The sequence below is a fragment of the Coregonus lavaretus genome, assembly GCF_964263955.1.
Source record: "Coregonus lavaretus genome assembly, chromosome: 24".
In the NCBI taxonomy this organism is placed as follows: domain Eukaryota; kingdom Metazoa; phylum Chordata; class Actinopteri; order Salmoniformes; family Salmonidae; genus Coregonus; species Coregonus lavaretus.
In genome coordinates this window covers 14511540-14524298 of record NC_140011.1, presented here as the reverse complement: position 1 = coordinate 14524298, position 12759 = coordinate 14511540, and positions in this window count along the sequence as shown.

Sequence of the window (12759 nt, the reverse complement as noted above, 5' to 3'; positions counted from 1 at the left end):
CTGGACATTGACGTCGCCATTAAATTGTGCTGTCTGACATAAAAGTCGCTGAATAGATAGGAATGTCTACATTTTTCACTCTCCTTCTCTCCATTTATCTTTTTGTAGGCCTACTGTTTTTTCTGCAAGTACATTTTGACAAGGTAATGTGTTTTTGAACACCCGTCATTGTTTTTTCAATATCTGTCATTTTGTGTTGGGGACAAATATCATAATTCCATGTTCAACTGTTCTATTAGTTGGTTATCCTTCAACTGCTCATCTCACCTTAAAAGTTCCTCCATTGTCATTATGCAATATAATAGGCTTGGCATGTAGATATAGCACCTTTAACTAATATTGAGAAAATAAAAGATTTAGAGAAACTAGAGAAACGAGAAAAAGAGAAAAAGAGAAACGAGAAAATAGTTCCAGGTTGGAGGCCAAGAGTCAGTCCTGTTTACATATCGGTTAAATACATCAGCACAAAGAATAAAAGTCCAATAATTCAGCCGAATGACAGAGCATATGGAAGTCACATTACTGAGGAAAAACATGGAATTATTTTCAAAAGTATTCAAATAACACTAAATGATTTATGACTACACAATGCGAGATGTGAGTGAGAAACTTTAGCCGAATGCGTCTATTTTTCCCCCACGTTGTCCAAGGTGCTGAAAATTACTGTCGCCTTCATTTTCCACGAGCTAAATGAATTCCTGTGCGCTATTCAAACGTTTTCATCTATCTTAAATGATTGAATTAAGAATAGTTGCTTATTTACATAAATATGAATAACAAAACATTACGCAAATTACCCGCCATATTGGCCACAAACTTTGTACGCCTGAAAATATACTTTATTTTCATTAGGAAGCATGAAATGCGATCATTATGCATTCATTAAAGGCCACTATAAACAATTACCCAGGTTCGCCTTTCCGTTATCCTATAATGGGTCATTGTGGTGATGGGAAAACTTCACAGTGGGCCTATCATTTTTAAACATGTCCACTAACACAGAGGCTATTTTAGCATAGTTAGGTTACCTTAAGCGGCCAGAGATGCCACAAATGGAATAACATTCTGCCTTTTGATGGGGCCTGTATCGTTTCCGGCATGTGTGTATGCGTCTTTCTCTGATATTTTCCGCACAACAGCCGGGTCCGGCAGATCCATTACCTGTGCACAGTGGGCAGAGAAGCGACAAACGCTAGTTGTCCAGATAGTTCATAGCGCGGTATACAGCGGTAGGAATGGGCAGGAGATTCGGGGAAGCAGCGGAATTGAGGAGTCACATACAATGAGTGTCACACCGCACGGGGGACAGTGGCGGAGGGGGAGAGTGGCCCCCGCCGCGTGCTCTGGTGTCTGTCATCATGGTAACAACATTCTGAGGTGAGGGGACAAAGGTGGAAAGAGAGAGAGAGAGAGGGGGGGAGAGAGAGAGAAAGTGAGTGTAGGCCAGGGGATCTATTTCAACATCAATGACAAATCTGTAGCAGAGGTTTAGCAGTGTGTTTGTGTGTTTGTGCCTAGTGTGTTATATTACACAGAAGGAAACTGCACTTCTCTGCGGATTAACACAGAAAGAAACTGCACTTATCTGCGGATTGTATCGTTTTACTGAAAAGGGGGAAAGCGCTGTGCGTTAATGCGGACCAATGACATTGGACTAACATGTTATTTGTTTGTGGGTATAAGCCTATATCTGGAGGCATTATTTCAGGGCTCTATAGCCATTCTCCAATGATAACGTTTTACACCCTTTTACTTTCCCTCTCCAGCCCCTGCCACTTATAACTCTTACCTGTGTGTGTTAGGGACTGGTCTCACAAAAATACGTTTTGATACCTATACCTTAATAAATTACGTAAATAAATTACAATTTAAATGAATGAATTAGGCTAAATACAAAACAGCTGGATTAATAGCCTTTTTCTGAGATGTGGAGGCAATTCAAAGTATCTGAACCTGCTTTCTGTGGTGTGTTTTTCTAAAAACTGAACGCTGCTTACAATTAGATGTATTTATTTATTTTACCTTTAGCCTATTTTAAGAGGGAGTCCCATTGATATTTCAGTAAGCCTAATTAATGTCAATATGCAATGACGTTAACCTTCAAGATATATTGTCACGGTCTCTTACAGATATAAGTAGGACTAGGACTGGATACACACAAGAGTTTCAAGAGAAACCATCTGCTCCAAGGTAAAAAGAGTGGCCTCGGCATACAAGTGTATCCACATAACAGAACAGAGTTCGGCTCAGCTCACACACAGCTTGCTACCACAGAACAGAGCATATGTTCCCGCTGTCTACGGGCACGTTGCCTATATACCTATGAGCTTGCTTCAGCGTCAGTTTGCATTGATGTATATTTCGTTGTCCGTAAACTTAATTTTGATTTATCGTCCGTCCATAAATTAGAAAAATATGTTTTAGAATTCCATCCCGAGGAAAAGCGGCCGTGATGTCAGGGGATTGGGTGATATTTAATATGTCAGAAATACATATTGGATTAGCGCGCTTTGTTTCCCGGCAACAGCAGGTGTTTAATCACGGTTGATGGCTGAGGCGAAATGCGTTAGGACAGCACAGGCCCAAAACTGGAGCTGCCTTCCCCGGATTGCGATAAATCATAAGGCCGAATGTTGCTGCTAACCCCCCCCCCCTCCTATCAACACACACAAACCGTGCATGTCAAGCTCTTGGAACAACAATAGCCTATTGTAGAGGCGCGTTTTTGTCGATGTGAAAAATACGAATAGGCCTACACGAGCTATCTCCACTGAGAACCACGCACAGCCAAAAGGTATCTCCTATAGGCCTAATTCACATTGTGTTGCTTGGATTCACTAACCCATGTCCGCTCGGGTTAAATCAATTGATATCACCAGTGTAATTGTTACTAATATAGTAGGCCTATCCATTATCAAGGCCTGGAGACTGGGGTGATAACATCGGTGGAACAATTATGGCGAATATTAATCTAATTCTTTCTGTTAATCATGATTTATGTAACAGAAATACATCTGGATAACTCGATTAAACTTGCGAAATGTGGACTGAGGCACTCAGGCTCGAGGTGTGAATGAATTCTGGTTTAGATATGACACTTTAGCTCAGGCAGGAGTCTGTTACAGTCTGCTGTAGTGTCAGTGTGCTAGAAGTTTCTCATATATAGCCAAGCTTTCTTCCCCATGCACCATTATCGTTATCATTATCACCTTATAAAAATAGATTACTTTGCCAATACACGCTCTCCACGCGCTCTCCCGTTTCACACTGATGTGTATTTCTCCGGTAGGCAGAAATGGATGAGAGGTTTGGAGAGGATGAGGGAGAGAAAGGGGAAAAGGGGGAGAGAGGGGGAAGGAGGGAGGGAGAGGGAAGGAGCGGGAGAAGACGTTTAGGAGAGCAAACATTTTCAAGGTCACTCGGTGAATTGGAACGAGCGCGAGGAGATGCATGGCGAAAATAGCGCGTTTTGACACGAGTGCGCGGTTTGATTAAAAGGCAAAGTAATGGGTTTAAACACACGCCACGAGCATGCCGCCAGAGTCCATCGGCTTTTTTCTCGCAAATTACTTAACCGTGCAGTGATGGAAATGCGATTGTAATGTTTGGTAATAGAAAATAAAGCCCATATTCTTTTTCTGGCCTTCTTGTTTTCTGACATACACAAAATAAATCACCCAAGCTAATAGCCATGGCGCATGGGATTTACTCTCCTCCCTGAAACCTTCAGAGGGAATTCGAACGCGTTCCTTGCGGTTTCATTTTACATTCGTTATCTTGGAACAATATTGGTTAGAATGATGAAATATCAAACACCTAATGTAACATTAACAGTTATGACTGCTGAGACAAATAGCTGTTGTGGGTTTGCAAAAAAAATAAGTCAACCTTGGAAAAAGGAGGCAGGAGTCTTGTTACAGAGCGCCTTAAATATGCCTAATAGTGGAACCAGAACGGTGGGAACCCTCATGAGTGGAACCCTCCGAGCAGAACAAAGGGGGTTGCAAAACAAACGGGATGATTGAATGCTGTATGCGTGGGGAAAACAACTCGGACCACATTAGCCAGCAGAGAAACGTGCTAATCATGCTGACCTGCAAGTGGGAACGCTGCCAAGCACGAGCTCAAGTCACAATGGATATGTATCCAGGATTCTGAGGTAGGCTATGAAAAATAGGCTATACCTGCAGGCCTAAAGTCACTGAATAAGCCATGCAGGTTTACAGGCTGCAGAAGACAGACAGACCAATGTCACTGAATATAAGCAGATTACTAATGACATAGGCCTATGTAGGCTATCTGAATATGTTACAGGTGGCGGCTATTCTGTGTTTGACACCCAACCTCTGGTAAAACCTGAACAGACATTCAGTCCCCTCCTCTCTGTCTATCGCTTCTTATCCTCCTCTCTTCTCTGTCTATTCCTCCTCTGTGTTTATCCTGGAACCACCTCTTCATTGAGGCTCTTAATTCGCCTCTAATTCTGTGTGTCAGAACCGTGTTCCCCCGCTGTCCCGCCAGCGGCCCCTTGTCTCCCCGTTTTCAACCTTCTCTTTCTGCAGCGCTACACAGCCCAATGACACAAGGCAAATTGCGTTTAATAAATTAGCTTAATGGATCCGGCGATCGGTTAGCGGCAGCAATGTTTCCTCTGGTTAAGCAAAACATTTATATCCTCCTCATTCCTCTCTCTCTCTCTCTCTCTCTCTCTCGGAGTGTGAGGGGAAACCGGGCTTCGGGAGATGCACGTGCGCACAATGAGGCCCAAAATAAGACCTGAGAGCGGTACGCTTAATGCTGCTGTGCCAAACAGTTTAGATTCATGCGTAATGGGGGAAAAATATTTTCATGGCGTGTACCATTACATCATCATTACTATCATCATCATAACCATCGTCGTCATCATCATCGTCTGAGGAAGAAGTCACCTTTAAAATCACACCCTCTTCAACGAGATCATCCAACCCAGTTTTAATGGCTACGTGCCCTTATGCTGTGGGTTACACGTCAATGACGATATGACATCCATCTCTCCATTCTCCCCCTCTCTTTCTCTCCCTCCCTCTCTCTCCATCCTTTACGGCCTCTGCATGTTTGGTTGCGCAAAACAATCTCATCAGACATTATTGATGTTACAGATGTTATAGTAATCAAATTATCGGCGCGTGAAGGGCCTCCCTGTCACCGCGGCGCCTGATGAATTACGGTAAAGGTCACAGCATGCCAGGACTTTATGGGAGCCCTCTCCGGTTCGCACCGCAACGCTCAGGTGAGCTCCTCCAGGGCCGCGCGCTGCAGACACATTTCCGTTCAGGTTAACGGTGTTTCTCACCCCGACGGGCAGAGGCAGAGGCAGGCAGGGTGCCCAGAATGGCTTTTCAACGAACTTGAGCTATTTGTAGATGCAGTTTCACTGGAGAAGGCTGTTGCAATTATTCGCAGATATAGGCCTATTCCCTTTGTATAATTCTGAGGTTTAAACCAGTATGGCTGAAAAGAGTAGCACGGGGAGCCAACTCCTTCTGGCTGTGTAGGCCTCTTCTCCCATTAAATGGGGTTTTCCAAAGAGGCCAGTACTTTGCAGCTTCACCTGAGACTGTTGCTGTCCACTGCCTCGTGGAGCTGAACATCAGACAAGCCCTCAATTTTGTCGCTGGCCGTGGTTCTGAAATGGTAGCCTACTGAAACGTTTCAATGGAAAACAACGAATTGAACGCAACCACGTTTGCCTTTTTTGATGATTCAATACACAAAAATGTACCACTTTGGATCTCCCCATGTGCCCAACACAATAAACAACTCTGAACCAAAAGTAACAAAATAACAATATTGCACGTGTAAGCCTGCAGTCGTTTCGGTTGGCTCTAGCTCTGAAGTGAACAATATTCTAAGTTGATTATGCAATTACAGTAGTAGGCCTTCTTTTAATCATCTTGTTGTAGATTGCTGAATTAATTAAGGAATCTGTCATGACAGTGGCGGGTCAGAGTTTGATCTGAACGGCCTTTTCCCAATAACTGCTGTTTTTATCACTGTCTTTTAAAATAAATGTATATAGAAAAATTCACTCTAATCCCCTGAGCATTCAACTGTTTTTGATAGTCTCCTGACACTACACCTGACATTGGCTCTTGGGAAATGTGTGCCTTTTCGGAGAGGCCATTCATTGAATTGGCAATACATGAGTCTGTCTGTAGCCTATATTTGAAAATGTTCATAATTTATTCTCAAAATGTAATGTGGCCTAATCAAAGCAATTACCAATCAGATATGGATTAATCGTTTTATCAAAAGGTCCGGGATCCTTGAGACGTCCCTACCCCATTGAAGTTAAAATGTAAAGGGTTAAGGTTAGGGTTAGGTAATGGTTATTGTTATGGTTATGGTTATAGTTAAGGTTAGGGTAAGCGTAGGGGTTAAGGTTAGGGTTTTGGGTATTGGGTATTGACGTCCCAAGGATTCCGTTTAGCACAGGCCCTTATGAAAAAGGCTAAACTTGGTGGTATTTCACGTCACTGTTTAGGAGCAGGACAGGGCCGGCGGCGGCCACTATAGCCAGACCACCAGTCTTCGATTTAGGGTCCTGCTGTCTGGCTGGTGGTTATTGTGTCGGAGGGAGAGGTGGAGTGGAGTGGAGTGAAGGAGGGAGGGAAGGAGACTGAGGCTTTACCGCTGTCACTTTCGACCACATTAATCCACACGCAATTAGGTGTCAGAGCGCGCGGGGCTTCTCTGTTTGATGATAGCCTTGGGCTGCGTGAGGCCCTAATCAGGAGAGTAAACTCCGCTATATTTCAATTTGGGAGAGCGCTCTTCCGCTAAGGGGGGCCCTGGCACGGCGATAAATAAAACGCCCATTTACTGCACCGCCTCATGGAGACATCCAAACTGCACGCGGCTCCAAGCCTCGCCACCACCAAGCCCCCTAATCATAGCCTACATTTAGAGACCCAACATAAATCATACAATTGGAAACGCCATGATTAGGGATGCCATATAAACTAAACCCGATATAAACTACACTGCCTGCTGTTTCCGCTTTTCCTTGTTGTTGTTTGGAAGAGTAGATATTAAATCATTTTCAATAAAAAACTAGATGAAATTGACAATTAGTAACATTTTCCAAATATAAGGCTACTGTTTATTTAGGCTACAGTGGACTTATTTTCTGGTAGTCAATTTATAAGTGATTTGGAAGCAGGATTTATAAGCGTGATGAGTGACAAAATTACAACTATTAAAGCGAGTAATCCCCGGTAGGCTATTATGACACATCTGTCATTCACCATGTGAGACGGTCTCTACCGAAGTGCCCCGAACTCCTTTCAAATGTTAACCAGCCTGTTCCTGATCTCGTTAAAGTGTTAATTGTCTGAATATAGTCCATTTATATAATCCCCTTGGCTTCGCCACTGCCCTTCCAATAGGTTACTTCTAATTCTCTAAACGGAGTGGATTTGAGTGAAGTGCCGTACATAATCTCTATTCAAATATTTCCATATGACAACTGCTTACCGACCACTTCAATTAAAGGCCAGTCACTTTCTATTTGAGCCGTTCCATGGAGAGCCAGGCGGGTGCGTGGAGAGAACAATAGAACCCTTTAAAAAGAGTTTCCAAACTGCTGATCGACTGGACTGGCCCACGAGCCGCCTCTGAGATCCTCCAAACCGCAGGCTATGGACCTCAGGGATTAAGGGGTGGGTAGGGAAGGATGGAGGGGTATCAAAACTGTCCTTTTTTCACTCTCTCCACACAAAAGTGCCTGGCTGTGCCGTGCATGTGTGCTCATCGCGTGAAAATGAGATGCGCATTTAAATCTGAGAGCGCGACAAGTCCACCGCCTGTGGCCACCACAGGAGTAGGGTACCTGCCTGCCCCGCGGGTTAATTAATTGGGCCTGAATGCGACAGAGCACGAGGAGGAGCGGCCAGCAGCAGCCAGGGTTTGATACTCTACATCTGTGGTTTCTAGAAAAATCATTCAGTCCCCCCTACACACCCCATCCCCGCGCGCGAGGGTGGATTTTAAATAGGAAATTAGCATTCAGATGAGACTGCATGGATGGAGGGAGGCACTAGAACGGGAGACCTCACGCCTCTGAAAAGAGAGGGAGGAGGTATATTAATGACTCTGCGCGCACTTCCGTGACATAATCTCCAGCCCCTCCATGCTAAAAAGGGAGTTCTCCGCCATGGACACGCTATACAGGCTAGTCCCCTGCTGGATCGGTTCTAAGTTTTCACACAAATAAGCAATTTGTAAAACATATTCTGATCTGGCAAGGTTGGTGGGTGGTTGTGCTTGGAATGGGTTTGGCACTGTTTGAGCTGGTTGTTCCCACAGGCAGATCACTCAAGAGTGACTTCGAAATTGAACGTCTATCCATGTCCTGAGGATGTCGGGAAATGCCTTAAAAACCGGCCACTAGGGGCAACAGTGAGCCCTATTACCATCAAGTAGGCTTGGGTTTTGCTAGGGTGTTGTGGACAGGGGTGGAGGATGGGCGTAATCTCATGACTCTGGATCTAATCCCATGACTCTGGATCAGAAGGTTGTATGTTCGTAAAACATTTTTTTGTGTTAACCTTATCCCAAACCTTAACCATTCTGGATCAGAAGGTTGACAACCTAGCAGTTACAGCGTTGGGCCAGTAACCGGAAAATCTGTCAATGTGCCCTTGAGCAAGGCACTTAAGCCAAATTTTCTCCAGGGGCACCGTACTACTATGGCTGACCCTGTAAAACAACACATTTCACTGCAGCAATCAGGTATATGTGACAAAAAACTATTTTCGAAATTTGACATTTGGAGAAATGTGGATAAATGTCTAATTCTGCAGTGAGACTGAGAGAGCTTGATGTGTTACCAATATAAATGATGGTAGGCTAATGGGTTGTTCCCAATATAATTTCTAGTAATCTTCTCACCATTCATAGTGACTGACTCTAAATGTCAAATGCTCTGTCATATTGACCAACATTTATCATCTTTACACACAATTAATATGGAACGAAAAATCATGTTGTCCCTCATTTCTTGTCTTGTTGGATAAATTATACACTATAAAACAACTGAAATTTGGTTAAGAAATATGTTAAAACATTTAATGCTACCCCATTTGAAGGGTCCATGGATTGAGGAGAGCTGACTGCATTGTTGCTTCCAACCACGCTATGTACACAGTGTTCTCAGTTCACAAGAAAGAAAATACACACTGAATTAACATTTGCCTTACATCAACACAGAAACGTGCTTCTTAAATAGAATAAACAGTCCATTTCCTTTTTCCTTTGGTACAAATGAAAGTATTCTGTACCTTTTGTAGCCACTTTGCATTTTTTCATGCTTTTACACACACGCATGATAACACGCACAATACAAACTCGTACACATGGATTTTGTGTTGTAGATATGTGGTAGTAGAGTAGTGGCCTGAGGGCACACATTTAATGTGTTGTGAAATGTAATGTAATGTTTTTAATTGTATATAACTGCCTTAAAGGAAAACTCCACCCAAAAACTATCTTTTGGTATTTGTTTCATTAGTCCATTGTTGACATAGTCCTAAAATGTTTTTCTTGTCAGCAATCAAGTTTTCAAGATATGTAACGTTCAAAATACAAAAATCATCCCCGTATGATCCATTTTGCACCATACGATGCAAATCTTGCTGGACTCCAGGAAGAGTAGCAGATGCCTTGGCAGCAGCTAATGGGGATCCATAATAAATACAAATACACATGCACCACACACACACACACACACACACACACACACACACACCCACACACACACACACACACACACACAAGCTCTCACAGTCTCACTTCAGAATCCAACGTTTGTCCATAAACGTACATTTTCGAAGGTTAAGTTTAGGCATTCATTCCAAATGGTTAAGGTAAGGGTTAAGGTTTGGGACAGGATTAAAAACCAAAAATAAAAAGGAGTGCCTAGGACTGGGATTGAACACATGACCCTCGGAGCCATCCCCAACCCCAACACCCTAGCAAACAGCAAGTCTACTTGATAGTAATAGCGCTTACCGTTGGCCCTAGTGGCCGGTTTTTATGTAATCTCCCGATAAGGAGAGAAACATGGACGGACGTCGAATTTCGCCTTGGCTCTTGAGCATGTGAGCACACACGCACACACACTTTGGTATCTCAGGTCAGAGCCTTAACAACCCTAATTGTCTGTCAATGAGTCCCCTAATTTAAAAAGCAACATGGCGGATCAACCCAAATAGATATTGCCTGGCTATGGCTTTTAGAGTAAAGAGTGGAGAGGGAGGAAGAGGCAGATGCAAAGTGCTTGTATAGGCCGGGCAGGGTACCAGCCCTGAGCACTCTACTCCGCTCTGCTTTATTGTGTAGGTGCTGTGAAATACAGGTCTTCATTAGGGGCCTGCCTGGACAGGAAAGCCGCCAGGGGCTTTTGTGAGCGTGAATCACAGAGGTTTATGTGTCTTTTGTGTCGCTAACACTCCACTATGTCAGACAGAGTCTGTTTTAGTGCAAGCCTTTATGGGCCCAAATTGCTCCTGAATAGGACAGTCAAGCACTTTAACGGCACTCACCTTCCTCTCACCCCTTTTAACTTATTAACTTACATTAACTCATTTTAACCTGTCAGGGGCCTCGTGCCTAGCTCCTCGCTGCTTGCAAATAAATGATGGTCGCAGTAAATAAAGTGAGTGTGTAGGTGAGGCGCAAAATGTGTTTACCTCGGCTTGAATCAACACATTCAAGCTTTTTACTTCCCCATCCTCGTTAATGAAGCCAATCTCTGTTTGGACCACGTTGATCACTCTTTAATGCACTCCGCTGGTTTTTACAGCGCAATCAAATGCTAATTAAGAACTGGGGAGGGTGGAGGGGGTGGGTTCTTACAGAGAGCGATCATTAAGGCGTTCTATGTTTCCATTGTGCAATCACTTAGAGAACCGAGAGAAGAGACAGGCAGGAGAGGAGAGAAGAGACAGGCAGGAGGAGGAGAGGAGAGACAGGCAGGAGAGGAGAGACAGGCAGGAGGGGCAAGGAGAGACAGGCAGGAGAGGAGAGAGACAGGCAGGAGAGGAGAGAGGCAGGAGGAGGAGAGAAGAGACAGGCAGGAGGAGGAGAGGAGAGGGAGGCAGAATACACCTGGCTGCATGCTGCTCTTCAAATAACTGGGTTAGGTAACACTTGACATGAAATTGTACTTTATAAATGGTTTATAAATCCATTATAAAAGGAAAGTTGATTTGCTACCAGTGGCGGCTCCTGAAAAAATTCTCAGGAGGGGCAATTTTTCTGATGATTTAGGTGACCTACACACATTTAAAAAAAGATATGTCCAGCAACAACATGAAGACAGGGGCAGCATATAAGTCAATACCAGAAGCATTTATTGACTGATCTCAAAAGTGTTGGCTTACCAGGGTTGGTGGAGCCCTCAGTTTCATCTTTGCCTCGCAAAGCTAACTCAAACACTCCGCAAAACTTCACACACTGGATTAGCCGGCTGAGGATGTGGCGGTTCTTGCTAATGTCGTAGTAAATATATTTGTTATAGTGAATATGGAATATGATATGTTGAGTAAAATGTTGTGCTAAGATCTATTTAGGTCAGGAGCTGGTTATAAGTTCTGTTCCTATCCAATAACAATGGACAAAAGGGTCCTATCTTGTCAGCCTTGTCAGCAGGTGGCCAAGGACAACACCCACGCCATAGGCCTCTCAGTTCTTCCAACTCACGAGTTCTTGCTCTGAGGACACACACACACACACACACACATCATCACTGTTAAACACACACACACACACACACATCATCACTGTTAAACACACACACACACACACACACACAAAAATCCCCTCTCTTAGGCTGAACATTTGAAGACAGAGAACCCGACTCAGAGCCAATGCAACAGTGACAGTAGCCTGCAGGGGACCTCGCCCAACTCATCAGGACCAATCAGAAGATCAGAACTACTAGATTGAACCTACTTCATTTATTGCATAAAATGTCTGCACACAATGTTTCGGGGCTCTCTTCAGATAATAATAATAATAATAATAATAATAATATGCCATTTAGCAGACGCTTTTATCCAAAGCGACTTACAGTCATGCGTGCATACATTTTTGTGTATGGGTGGTCCCGGGGATCGAACCCACTACCTTGGCGTTACAAGCACCATGCTCTACCAGCTGAGCTACAGAAAGTGGATACTCATGGATGCGCATTGCAATTGTAAAATGTCAACACAATTGGAGACACCACGTCATTTTTGGAGACATGTTATTGACAGTAAACTATTGTAGATGCGACTGCTAACTAACTAAAACATTTTAGCTGGCTAGCTAATCATCTTAGCTAAATGTGGGGCAAACAATTCAGTTATTTACCGTTAATTTGCGGGATTGGGGTGAAAGAAATCGAGTTACATAGTGATACTTTACGATATACTGTATTGACAATATCGCAATATTTTAGCGCTAGTTGGCTGTACCTGCACCAAAACACCATTATTGTTCCTTCATAGCTTGTTCTCAATCTTTTCACATTGGGAGCCAATTTGTTTTCAGCACTTTTATTTCCATGACTGATCAAAACTCGTTCTCATGGCTTTCTGATCCCTCTGCAACAGACATATGGTGCGCAATAAAATCACAGTATCGAATCGCAATACGTATAGAATCATGAGACTCGCAATGCTGATGCATATATCTTATCGTGAGGTTCCTGGCAATTCCCAGCCCAAGTTCATT